Here is a 12,175-nt window from a genome sequence, read left to right as displayed (position 1 = left end):
CCAGGTATGGGTGCAATAGTTGTCTTCCTCCTTGGCCTGCAGCATGACAACGAGAATGAGTGGAGCGTCACAGAGCAGGACAAGCTGCTTAAAGGAGGAGGAGGAAGGCGGGGAGAAGGATGCTCAGCAGGAGGCTATATTCACCCAGGATCACCTTAAAGCATTTCTCTAAACTTGGACTTAGTGGAGAACAGGAATGATGTTTCAGATGTCTCTGCTTCACTTATGAAGTATCATTGAAATCTGCTACCTGTTACAGCCAGAACTGCAGCTTCAGGGCATAGAGAGGGCCTTATTGGCAGTAGCTGTGGAAGTGACTGTCCCTTCAACTTTTAGGTGACACTCCTTCCAGTCTGGGTTAAATCTTTTTGCAGTGTTTCTCAGTTTGTTGCCTACTGTTGTATAAAGAAGATCACTGAGGTTCTATATGCAAAGAGAGCTGACTACGCTTCATTTGCTCTTACCATTTGAGAAGTAGGCAATACAAACACATGGCTTTACTCGGATTGCAGACTTCCCCATGATGCAGGGTGCCATTGCTCGCCCGCACATCACTTTGTGGGTGGCCTATGTCACTTCTGAGATCTGTGCAACTGAAAGAGATTCCACTCCCTCAATGTCCAGATGTGGTGTATCATGCTCGTCACTCTTCAATAACTTGATAGCAGTCATGATTCCTTCACCCTGTAGCAGTCCACTGTGCTATCCACGTTTGAGCCACTATGACAAATCAGACTGTGCCTACTGGGTGGTGAAGGTTATCAACTGACCAGCTGGATCAAGACACTGTAATCCACATTGATGTAGGCAGCATGCATAAAATGAGAGCCACAACTGGCACAGGAAATGTGATTGTGTCGGCCTTTGGAGTGCTCAAACAATGGAGGAGCCCTTCGGTACTTGTCAGGGCACATGTCTAGGCCTGCTGTGGTCTGATGTACGTTTCACAACCTCACAATCATGAAGGCACTGTCATTGCCAGCAGACATACGGTGAGCAGCTAAGGAAAGAACCAATGCCATCCACGTCCTGTTTGGGCTGTCAAGGATTGACTCATCCGACTGCAATATTGATGAACACATTTCCAGCTCCTCATTCAACAACAATCTCACACCTTAGCTTCTCTTTGTTACTGACCATCACGGTGTCCTCTTGGCCACAATGCTAAATTAAAAACCAGCAGCAAACAAACATTTCATGACAGATTTATAAATCAAACCACCTAATATTCCATACAAAAGTTACTATTCATCCCTGTGCATGTCCTCTTTGCCTTTTGCCTGTGTTCCCATTGTGCCTTTTCCTGTCCTGGTGCTCCTACACAGAGCTACCTAGTGGCTGCAGCATGGCTGGTGAAAGGATGCTAACTTTCGTTAGGGGACACTGCCAATTACCTTGCAGAATGACCTTGAGCAGCTCTGAGCCTTGAAGGCCTGGCTTCGGACTGCACCATCTGAGCCTGGGTGACAGTCATCCTGGCTGGCTGACAGGCAACCGGAAGGACACTGGTGGAGGGGCAGTGGTGGGAGTGCAAATGCCGATAACCTGAGAGAGGACGGCAGGTTTATCCTCCATGGTGTTACCCCCCCACCAGGCACCTCCTTCGCGATCTTAGCAATATGTTGGAGGTCAGATTGCTGGGCTGCTGTGATGTTGGTTTCCAGAACTGATGGCAGCAGTCTGAGTTTGTGCAGGAGGAAATTTGGGTTCAAATCCACGTGGCAGCACGGAAATATTGGGTGGCTTCTGCTCGTGCTGCAATGAAAGCTGAAACGTTGACCATCAGACTCTGCATCCTGAATGGGTCCTCAAGCTATCTTATGGAGTTGACCACCGCTTCCACACTGGAGAGTGTGGGATCCAAGCTCTGCATAAAGCCCTGTAGAAAGTTGGTGTCGGACTCCTCCATGTTCCATGACAATGGGGGCAGGCCCTATAGTTGGTATACCAATGCACCAAGTATTTAATTGTGCATAATACCCATAATTCTCTTCCACCGCCGCCTGGCCAGGCAGTGGTGGAAGAGAATTATGGGTATTATGGCAACTCTTCGGTATCTAAAAAGAGAAATGCACAAGGGCGGAATTGTGGTGAGGGGATTTTTAAAAAATTCATTTGCAGGATGTGGGCGTTGCTGGCTGGGCCAGCATTTTATTGCCCATCCCTAATTGCCCTTGAGAATGTGGTAGTGAGCTGCCTTCTTGAACCACTGCAGTCCATGTGGTGTAGGTACACCCACAGTGCTGTTAGGGAGGGAATTCCAGGATTTTGACAGTGCAGGAACGGTGATATATTTCCAAATCAGGATGGTGAGTGACTTGGAGGGGAACTTGCAGGTGGTATTTGCATCTACTTGCTGCCCTTGTCTTTCTAGGTGGTAGTGGTCATGGGGTTGGAAGATGCTGTCGAAGGAGGCTTGATGAATTCCTGCAGTGCATCTTGTAGATGTACATACAGTTGCCACTGTGCATCGGTGGTGGGGGGAATGAATGTTTGTGGATGAGTGCCAGTCAAGTGGGCTGCTTTGTCCTGGAAGATGACAATGGAATTGGGGAAAGCAAGAGATGCAATGTTAAACCATCTGCAGCTTGCAACTCGGAGGAGATTATGGGATGAGAGGGAAGTCTGATGTGAGGAGAATTGGGTATGAGAGTACCGTCACCTTTAGTGGTTTCAGCTGCGCTGCTGGCCATCACCTCAATCTTGGCCACTCCACAGAGGAGAATTTGTCAGTGAGGATCATGCAATATGTTTGGCTGATATGCCTGTCATGGTTGAATAGCTGGCAGTGTGTGCAAGCTGTGAGATTGGGCGTGAAACTTGCAGCAGATTAAGTGTGAAATGTCTTATCTAAGGAAAGATATACTGGCATTGGAGACAGTCCAGAGGAGGCTCAATAGGTTGATCCCAGGGATGGAGGGATTTTCTTATGCGGAGAGGCTAAGTACATTGGGCCTGTGTTTAGAAGAGTTTAGAAGAATGAGAGGTGACCTTATTGAACCACATAGGATTCTTAGGGGGGTTGGCTGGGTAGGTGCTGGGAGGTTGTTCTCCCTTGTGCGAGAGTCTAGGACCAGAGAGCATAATCTCAGAGTAAGGGGTCGCCCGTTTAAAACAGAAATGAGGAGGAATTCCTTCTCTGAAAGTAGTGAATCTGTGGAATTTCTTATCGCAGAGGGCTGTAGAGATTGGGTTGTTAAGTATATTCAAGGCTGGGATAGACAGATTTTTAATCAGTAAGGGAATCAAAGCTTATGGGGAAAAGACAGGAAAGTGGAGTTGAAGATTATCAGATCAGCCATGATCTCATTGAATGGCGGAGCAGATTCGTTAGGCCGAATGGCCTACTTCTGCTCCTCCATCTTATGGTCGAATTTAACTGTCCATTTACTTCTAAGATGAATGGGGTTGGGATCAAGGATAGTTGATCAGCAATTCTACCTGGATGCAAGGGTGATATGTTTCATGATATCATGGGGAAGGGGGGCAGATGAAATAGTTTTTGAGCTCAGGTTACAAGCTTGCCTGCAAATCAATGAATATCACAGATAGACAGCAGTTCTGGAAGGTCAGTAAAGTGAAAAGGCTGTGAGCTACCACAGCTGAATGTGGGAAGCAGACAGTTTCCCGTTGATGAGATGTGTCCTGTAGTTTTCTGAGGATTCCGGGAGATTTGTTCTGGCATAGGGCAGGGGAGAAGAATCACTGGAACAGGCTTCACTGCTGGTGGTAGATTTAAGGAACTCTCTGAAAACTGAGGAAAGTGTTTGGAGATGGTCACTTGAAGTTACTACTCTGAAACAGGAATATGGCAACCCAACGGAAGCTGGGAGTAACTTTGGACTGTTTGCTAAAAGGACTGTAATTTTGTGGAGAGAGTGATGGATGATGAGTATAAAAGAAGAATGTCACTTTATGTAGTTTAAAGTCTAAGTTGCCTACAAAAGAAAATAGTGTTTATTTAATAGTATATTTTAGCAATTTCTTACAGTAAAAGTTTTTTAAAATGTGAAATCTAGTCATGTCATTTTTCAGCTAGTAACTGGAAATTCAAATCTCTTTTTAAAAGTTATCGGTCTCTACCGTGATCGTAACAGTACACTAACTCATATAGTGATGGATTATGAATATTCTATCACCCATGTGTATTGGCACAACATTAAAGTGTTATTTTTTAATTGTGCCTTTCCTCCAGCATATTGATAGCACTTTTAGTTCAGTGGTAATATTTCTGTATTAAGCTGAGAGGCATGGAGTTAGACGACATAATTCTATCTCCGGTGCAGACATAAACATTCATTGAGCCTGGAAGGAGCCATGGGAGGGGGTTGTGCTGTAGGGGGTGATGGAGGAGTGGACCAGGGTCCACTGCAGAATGCCGCTGAGGGGTGAAGGGAAGATGTGTTTGGTGGTGGCATCATGCTGGAGTTGGTGGAAATGGCGGAGGATAATCCTTTGAATGCGGAGGCTGGTGGGGTGATAAGTGAGGATAAGGGGGACCCTATCATCATTCTGGGAGGGAGAGGAAGGTTTGAGGGCGGATGCGCGGGAGATGGGCTGGACATGGTTGAGGGCCCTGTCAACCACCCTGGGTGGAAAACCTCAGTTAATGAAGAAGGAAGACATGTCAGAGGAACTGTTTTTGAAAGTGGCATCATCAGAACAGATGCGACGGAGGCGAAGGAACTGAGAGAATGGGATGGAGTCCTTACAGGAAGCGGGGTGTGAGGAGCTGTGGTCGAGGTACCTGTGGGAGTCGGTACGTTTGTAATGGATATTGGTGGAGAGTCTATCACCAGAAATTGAGACAGAGAGGTCAAGGAAGGGAAGGGAAGTGTCAGAGATGGACCATGTGAAAATGATGGAGGAGTGGAAATTGGAAGCAAAATTAATTAATTTTCCAGGTCCAGGCGAGAGCATGAAGCAGCACCGAAGCAATCATCAATGTACCGGAGAAAGAGTTGTGGGAGGGGGCCGGAGTAGGACTGGAACAAGGAATGTTCCACATACCCCATAAAGAGACAGGCATAGCTGGGGCCCATGCGGGTACCCATAGCCACACCTTTTATTTGGAGGAAGTGAGAGGAGTTAAAGGAGAAATTGTTCAGTGAGAGAATAAGTTCAGCCAGATGGAGGAGAGTAATGGTGGATGGGGATTTTTCGGGCCTCTGTTCAAGGAAGAAGCTGAGAGCCCTCAGACTATCCTGGTGGGGGATGGAGGTGTAGAGGGATTGGATGTCCATGGTGAAGAGGAGGCAGTTGGGGCCAGGGAACTGGAAATTGTTGATATGATGTAGGGTGGCATAGGAATCACGGATGTAGATGGGAAGGGACTGGACAAGGGGAGAGAGAGAATGGAGTCAAGATAGCAAGAAATGAGTTCTGTGGGGCAGGAACAGGCTGACACAATCGGTCTGCTGGGACAGTCCTGTTTGTGGATTTTGGGTAGGAGGTAGAAGCGGGCCATCCGAGGTTGGGAGACTATGAGGTTGGAAGCTGTGGAAAGAAGATCTTCAGAGGAGATGAGGTCAGTACAGTCCTGGAAACAATGGCTTGATGTTCAGTGGTGGGGTCATGGTCCAGGGGGAGGTAGGAGGAAGTGGCTGCGAGTTGATGCTCAGCCTCTGCAAGGTAGAGGTCGGTGCGCCAGACAACAACAGCACCACCCTGTGGTATGGGCCCCAGTTATGCCTGTCTCTTTATGAGATATGTGGAACATTCCTTTCTCCAATCCTATTCTAGCCGCCTACCACAACTCTTTCTCTGGTACATCGATGATTGCTTCGGTGCTGCTTCATGCTCTTGCCTGGATCTGGAAAAATTTATTAATTTTGCTTCCAATTTCCACCCCTCCATCATTTTCACATGGTCCATCTATGAGACTTCCCTTCCCTTCCTTGACCTCTCTGTCTCAATTTCTGGCGATAGACTGTCCACCAATATCCATTACAAGCCTACCGACTCCCACAGCTACCTCGAATACAGCTCCTCACACCCCGCTTCCTGTAAGGACTCCATCCCCTTCTCTCAGTTCCTTCGTCTTCGTTGCATCTGTTCTGATGATGCTACCTTCAAAAACAGTTCCTCTGACATGTCCTCCTTCCTTAACCGAGGTTTTCCACCCACAGTGGTTGAGAGGGCCCTCAACCGTGTTGGGCCCATCTCCCGCGCATCTGCCCTCAGACTTTCCTCTCCCTCCGAGAACCATGATTGGGTCCCCTTGTCCTCACTTATCACCCCACCAGCCTCTGCATTCAAAGGATCATCCTCCGCCATTTCCGCCAATTCCAGCATGATGCCACCACCAAACACATCTTCCCTTCACCCCCGGGACACCCTGGTCCACTCTTCCATTACCCCCTACACCTCAACCCCCTCCCACGGCACCTTCCCATGCAACCACAGAAGGTGCAACACCTGCCCCTTTACTTCTCCTCTCCTCACTGTCCAAAGGTCCAAACACTCCTTTCAAGTGAAGCAACATTTCACTTGCACATTCCTCAATTTAGTCTACTACATTCACTGCTCCTAATGCGGTTTTATCTACATTGGAGAGACCAAACGCAGACTGGGTGACCGTTTTGCAGAACACCTTTGGTCTGTTCGCAAGCATGACCCAGACCTCCCTGTCCCTATCATCACTCCACCCTGCTCTCATGCCCACATGTTTGCCCTTGGCTTGCTGCATTGTTCCAGTGAAGCTCAATGCAAACTGGAGGAACAGCATTTCATCTTCCGACTAGGCACTTGACAGACTTTCGGACTGAATATTGAGTTCAACAACTTTAGATAATGAACTCTCTCCTCCATCCCCACCCCCTTTCCGATTCCCACTTTTTTCCAATAATTTATATAGAGTTTTCTTTTCCTGCCTATTTCCATTATTTTTAAATGTATTGCCATCCATTGTTTTATCTCTACCTTTTAGCCTAGTTCGATCCCTTCCCCTCACCCCATCCCCACTAGGGTTATCTGTACCTTGCTCATCCTGCTTTCTACCCTTAATGTCACCTATTAGCAGATTCCTTAGATAATATCACCACCTTCAACACCTCTTTGTCCTTTTGTCTATGACATATTTTGGCTATCTCCACCTATCACTGGCCCTCTCTCCAGCTCTACCTGGCCCACCCCCCTTAAACTAGCTTATATTTCACCTCTTTTCTATTTTTCCTTAATTTTGTTGAAGAGTCATACAGACTCGAAACGTTAATTGTGTTCCTCTCTGCAGATGCTGTCAGACCTGTTGAGTTTTTTGAGGTTTTTTTTTGTTTTGGATTTCCAGCATCTCCTGTTTTTTGCTTTATTTCAAACTGGTTTGCTGAAGAAGTGCTGCTGATTACGATATGTTGATCTGATGGTCTAAAAGATAGTGATTATGTTAAAGGAATTAAAGCATCTGATGAAGTGCATCGCATTGTAGAGACTCCTGATAGCAGTAAAACACTATTAAAAACAGGCCCAGCAGTCAACCACTTAGATCATCAATGTTCACCTCAGCAAAATTGACTCATCCTCCCACCCTCGGGTACTTGAGAAACTTCTGTAGACTCACTTGATAAAAAAAAAATCTCTCAAATCACCCTACTTGCTTGACAGAAAGCAAAGATGAAATATTATTGAAACTCTGCTTGTCTCCCAAGTATTTCTAATTCCAGATTTAACTGTCCGGGTTCTTCCAGATGGTGTGACCTGCTTCTTGGATCTTGCACGATCTGTAATGTGCTGATGGTGCCGTGCTTTATCTATCTTTCCTCTTAAAATTAATTAAATTCGTAAGGATTTGGAGAAGTAACTGTGTTCTTAACCCACCACACACAACTGGGATCGTTCCAGCACCTTACTAGACAAAAAGTGTCCTTGTGTACATTAACATTCTACAGGTGTTTCCATATCCTCCTTCCATATGCTATAAACTGCAGTTACCTTAGCCTCTATCTAGGCACCATCCATGCCACATTAAATAGTCCCACCCTAAACCCAGAACCAGTTAACACATCTTATCAGTTTTGCTATCTGCCTATCATTAAGGCTTAAGTGGCTCTAAATATAAAGTTGAGTGTGTTGCAGCACCAGAGCACATGGGAGGCCATGGTGTAGTGGTATTGTTGCTGGACTAGTATTCCAGAGACCCAGGGTAATACTCTGGGGACCAGGGTTTGAACCCTGCCATGGCAGATTGGGGAATGTGAATTCACTAAAAATCTAATGATGACCATGAATTGATTGTCGTAAAAATCCATCTGTTGCAGCACCAGACCATTACCCCATTCAACTTGTTGGCGTGTGCTCCTTGTTCTGTGGATCAACAGTTGTAGCTTCCTTCTGGCTACAATCTTGACTGATGTTCCATTGCTAGGAGTCCTCTCTTTAGAAATGTAGTCTACCATGATGGGTCAGTGTAAAGGAAAGTGTCCCATCTCAAGATAATGGGCTTTGAGGAAAAAGTCTGATCCTTTTTCTGCTCAATACAACAATGCCCCAATGTTTCTACATTGTTGTAGCAAAAATATGCTTTGAAACATGACTGCTGAATCTTAGGATGTATTGTACCAGTGTGGAGTTTGAATTCTTTTCTGGTTACTGCTGGTTGATGGAGCGCATCTATGTGATAACTTCATTCTTTGTAAGTGATCCAGCCTTGCAGTGAGTGGCAAGTGATAGCAGATAACTCATGACACTACCCTGTAACCAGCACTCAATTGTGTGATGTGGTTTATTGAAGGATAATTTATTAAACAACTGTTAAGATTTTACAGCTAGGGCATACCCTGGAGCTTGTAATTTATGGTAAGCCAGAAACTCCATGTTATTTTTTATTCATTCATGGGATGTGGGCTAGGCCAGCATTTATTGCCCATCCCTAATTGCCCTTGTTCAGAGGGCATTTAAGAGTCGACCACATTCCTGGAGTCACATGTAGGCTAGACCAGGTAAGGTCGGCAAATTTCTTTCCCTAAACCAGATGGGTTTTTATGGCAATGATTTTGTGATTTTTAATTCCAGATTTTTATTGAATTCAAATGTCACCATCTGCCATGGTGGGGTTCGAACCCAGGTCCCCAGAGCATTATCCTGGGTTTTCTGTATTATTAGTCCAGTGGCAATGCCACAGCTTGCTCCCAGTCAATATCTGATAAATAGAAGAGTAACCATCTCCCAATTCCTCAAAGAAGATTTCCTGTACAGTACAGTATCACAATGTGATTTATGCATTCTCCCATCCCACCACCCCCCTTACTGCCCAACATAACTTTGTGTGTTCATGTATGTATGTGTATATAAAAGGAATGGAAGGCCAAGGGCCTTACAAGTTGAGAGAGGAAACAAGCTGGTGAAAAATGAAACTCATCTTTTCTTCAAGAAGGAATATTTTCAGAGCTAGTTTGACCTGTGGGTGTCAGTAAACATTATTCCTGGACCAATAGATAATGCATCACACATAATGCACCTGCAAGACATAAAGGAAAGAACAAATGAACTCACCTTTTATGATGGAGCCATATCACACCCTCAGGGATTCTCAGTTTGATGGCAATGGTGTGAAGTGATCTATGTAATGCTAGCAAACCAAGTTGCACTCACCAAGGCTCTGAAAGCTGTAATGAGATAACTGTAGTGTTGGTTGAGAGAGCAATGTTAGGCGCTGCGAATAATGTTGTAGGATTTTCTTTTAAGAAATGCCCGAAAAGTTGTTTCTTTATTAAACGCTTGTTGCCATTTCATCTTAGCCACAGAGGGAAAACAAATGCTAAAATGATTGTTGGGAGTGCATGTGAAAGAAAAGAATAATGGGAAACAAAATCTGTTCTATAATCCACAGTTGCATTAGCTGAAAATCTTCAGTAAGGTTTCATGATTTAAATGACATATATAAATTGTGATGCATAAATTATGACAAGCATCTACAGTTTTTCTACAATAGAATTTGAAGAAAATTAATTGCCCGTCACATAAAAATGTCTTTCTAGAAAGAGTTTCTTAGTATCAGGGCTTTGATGCAACTGTTCACTGGAGCAGAGTTTATTTGCTGCAGTGCAAGATGGTTAGAAGACGTCTCTAAACTCTGTCACCTGGATGATAATGTAAAAGTTTTTGCAATCCACCACAGTGTATCCACAGTATCATACCTTTTGGGGATTGAACCCCCTGTTGAAGAAGGAAATACACAGTCATTGTTCTGATATGCTGTGGATTTTCTCTGTTTCCACATTAGTCTGACTCCCTCGCTGTGGCTCAGTTTGATCCAGTGTCAAATGTTCCATGTGGCTTTTGGCATTTGTGCCAGTGCCACTCCAGGGGTGCATAACAGCCTTAGGTGAGTCAGTCTCCTGCTATTTAGCAACAACTTATGTTCCTGCTGGATCACATTATTGGTGAATATTTTTACGAGGAGGGCAGGATTTGTAATGGACCCTGCGTCAGTCTCTACAATGTAATACTTTAGAGAAGGTGCACAGAAAATTTACCTGAATGATGAGAGGGATTGAGGGACTTCAGTTATGTGGATAGGTTGGAGAAGCTGGGATTGTTCTCTTTTGAGCAGAGAGGATTAAAGGGAGATTTAATAGAGGTTTTCAAAAGTGTGAAGGATTTTGGTAGGGTGGGTAAGTTTCCACTGGCTGAATGGTCAGTGTCCAGAAGACACAGAGAAGGGAAGATGAGAATTTTCTTTTATGCAAGGAGCTGTTAAGATTTGGAATACATTTCCTGGAACTGTGGTAAAAGCAGGTTCAGTAGCAACATCTACAAGGGAATTAGATCAGTACATGAAAAGGAAGACATTTCAGAGCTATGGGAAAGAACAGAGTGGGACTAATTGGATAGTTCTTTCAAAGAAGCTGGCACAGTTGCAATGGGCCTAATGGCCCCGTGTTGCACGATTTCATGATTCCATGGTTTCACCTCCTCTCTCCATTTGTGTCTAAATATATACCAGCAGCTCACTTCAACCTTTTTCTTTCCTCCTCGTAGCAGATTGCTATTTTTACCTGTAGCGCAGGGTTTGTTTTGCTTTGCCCTGGGCGTGTGAGCAATATGAATTCAGAGGTTTGCTGAGAAATGCTGCTAGCCTTTGAGCTAACTTCCAGAAAATCTGCTACTCTTGTCCTACCACAGGCCTTTGAAAGTTTCTGGCTGCAGTTGGAAATGGGTCACATCTCAGGCAAATCAGTTTGTTGTGTTTCTTGCTAACTGGGTCAATTGACAAATAGATACTTTGAATAAATTAATACAGATACTATCACTTGTAAGGAGGCAGCCAGCATGGTGGAACTTTGCAAAGGAGAAGGCCTGTAGTGCTGATTCAACATTATAAGCAATACCTTTTATTTGCTGCATTTAAAGAGTCACTTAACAGCTTAAATGCATAAATCAACTATGTAAATCGCATTAAAGTTTGTTCTGCTTGTTGTCACACTGAAAATGGTCCACATTCAATCTCTCTAAATGAGCATTTTAAAAAGATGGTGCCCCTCAGTGAACAGTGAGAGATTTTGGAGTGGTACACTGGGCTGCTTTCTCAAGTAAGGTGAGCAGATGCTCTGCTGAATGGGCATCTGCAAGACATTCCATTTACAAAAAATTCAGGTTCTCTTCTGTAAACCTAACCAGGAAAGGAGGGACGGAGATGACCTATCTCCTCTGGCTCAGGACGGATTGTAGTGACCCCAGATTTGCCCTTGGTTATTCTGTAGATGGTTTTCACCTCATCCCGGCTGTTTCATCAAGCGGCAAGCTGTCATCAAAACGAGGAAGGTGCTCATACTGTTACTTAGATTGTTCTCTCAGTTGGAGGTTCCTAGCAATCAGAACTTGTGGTGGGGCAGAGGGAGGTGTGTAATTATACTTTGATTTCTAGTTTTAACTGTTAAAGCACTAATACTATTTGTTGCTGTTGCACTATGGAGCTCTCTTTTTCATGCTGTAGTTCCCAGAGACACTTTCACTCTTTTTAAATATAGCATTGCTTTGTGCAAATATAGGAGAAGTGCTTTTAATCCCAGTCCGTTTTTTACCCACTCCTAAGTGTTGTTGAGCCCTTTTTGGGGCTAGCTGTGCCTCAGTGAGAGCAGTCTTGGTCTGCTGCAGAAACTTGTGGATCCTTACTGTGCATTACAACAATGCCTGTTCTTCAGAATACTTTGGCTGTGCAGAGCTTTAGGACATCCTGCAG

General features: G+C 44.7%; 1 protein-coding gene across 10 annotated transcripts in view; it reads left to right on the top strand.

Moving 5' to 3' along the window:
• pot1 (protection of telomeres 1 homolog) overlaps positions 1–12,175 on the top strand; it is a 350,815-nt gene that overhangs the window by 53,730 nt on the left and 284,910 nt on the right. The window lies entirely within an intron of this gene.

Source organism: Carcharodon carcharias, chromosome 21 (assembly GCF_017639515.1).
Source record: "Carcharodon carcharias isolate sCarCar2 chromosome 21, sCarCar2.pri, whole genome shotgun sequence".
Classification (NCBI taxonomy): domain Eukaryota; kingdom Metazoa; phylum Chordata; class Chondrichthyes; order Lamniformes; family Lamnidae; genus Carcharodon; species Carcharodon carcharias.
This window is presented reverse-complemented; position numbering and strand designations above follow the sequence as displayed.